Source organism: Benincasa hispida, chromosome 12 (genome assembly GCF_009727055.1).
Source record: "Benincasa hispida cultivar B227 chromosome 12, ASM972705v1, whole genome shotgun sequence".
In the NCBI taxonomy this organism is placed as follows: Eukaryota; Viridiplantae; Streptophyta; class Magnoliopsida; order Cucurbitales; family Cucurbitaceae; genus Benincasa; species Benincasa hispida.
In genome coordinates, this window is record NC_052360.1 from 6,643,385 (window position 1) to 6,645,369 (window position 1,985).

The following is a 1,985-nucleotide window of genomic DNA, read 5'->3' on the forward strand; positions in this document are numbered from 1 at the left end:
TCGTAAATTCGAGACAATTCTATAGGTAAAGCTAACTTATATGTTGTTTGGCCAATACGATCCACTATCTCGTATGGGCCTATAAATCTCGGACTTCGATTTCATTTCCTACCAAACCTGAGTATTCCTTTCCAAGAAGATAATCTAAAAAATACTTGATCACCAATTCCAAATTCTAGTTCTCTTCTTCGCTTATCTGTATAACTCTTTTGCTTGTCTCAGGCTATCTTTAGACTTTCCCTAATCATCTTAACACTATTTGAAGTCTGCTTACTTTTTTTGGGCCTATTAGCTTTCTTTTTCCAACCTCATTCCAACACAAAAGTGTTTTACAGGGTCTTCCATATAGAGCTTCATATGGAGCCATTCCAATATTGGAATGATAGCTGATATTATACGTAAATTCTATCAATGAAAAATGTGTATCCCAACTTCCTTTAAATTGTAGTACGCATACTTTAACATATCTTCCAACATCATAATCATTCGCTTGGATTGACCATCTATCTGCAGATGAAAATCTGTATTAAAATGTAATTTAGTACCCCAAAGCTTTCTGTAGACTAGGCTAGAACTTCGAAGTAGACCTCGGATCTCAATCAGTTACTATCGATACTGGGGCTCATACTGACTTACTATCCTGTCAACATATAGCTTGACTAATCTGTGTAGGGTAAAAGTGATCTTTATTGGTAAAAACTTAACTATATTCGTCAACCTATCAACAGTTACCTAAATTCCATCATAATATGAAGGTGTCCTAGGCAAGCCAAATAAGAAATCCATCGTAATATGTTTCCACTTCCACTCTGGCACTGGAAGTGGATTAAGAAATCCTGCAGGTCTTTACCATTTAGGCTTTACCTGCTGGCAAATCAAACACTTATTAACAAATTCTTCTATCTCTCTTTTTATGCCAGGCCACAAGTAAGACTTCTTTAACATTTTATACATCTTTGCACTGCCTAGATGCATAGCGTAGGCTGAACTGTGAGCCTCCTCCAAAATGGCCTATTTCAATGCTAGGTCTTTGTGTACACATACCCTACCCTGCTTAAGTAAAACTCTGTCTGCTCTTAGCTCGTATTATATCCTCTGATTCTTACCTACCTTCTTAGCTATTCTTTGGAGATCATAATCTTCTAACTGTTCACGAAGAATATCATCAACTAAGGTAGTTCGTACATGGAATGAAGCTACCAAGCTTCTTGTTTGGCCGATTGCTAAAACAGCATCAACACTCTTTAATTCTTGCAACAATAAACCTCGCATAGCACAGAGAGTAGCTCTTACTGCTCTAGACTTCTTGCTTAGAGCATCAGCTACCACATTTGCTTTACTTAGATGGTACTCAATAATACAATCATAATCCTTGATCAGTTCCAACCATCTTTTTTGTCTCAAATTCAGCTCTTTATGGTAAATATATATATATATATATATACTTTAAGCTCTTATGATTAATAAATATATGGCAACACTCACCAAACCGATAATGTTTCCATAGCTTCAGAGCTAATACTACAGGTGCTAATTCCAGATCATGAGTAGGATAATTACACGCATGTTTCTTTAACTGACAAGAAGCATAGGCTACTACTTTACCCTCCTGCATCAAAACACATCCTAACCCTTGCCTAGACGCATCACAATATATCTCAAATTCCTTACCTGGGATAGGAAGAGTAAGTATACGTGCAGACACTAGTCTTCGATTAAACTCCTGAAAACTATGTTCACATTCGAGCGACCATTCAAACTTCACCTTTTTTCTTGTCAGGTTAGTCAATGGGAGAGCTATCCTAGAAAAGCCTTCCATAAATCTCCTATAATAACCTGCTAATCCAAGGAAACTATGTACCTCAGATAACGTAGTAGGTCGTGCCCAGTTTACTATCGCTTCTGTCTTCTAGGGATCTGCACTAACTCCTGTTGCTGATACAACATGCCCCAGAAACAAAACATAATCTAGCAAGAAATCACAT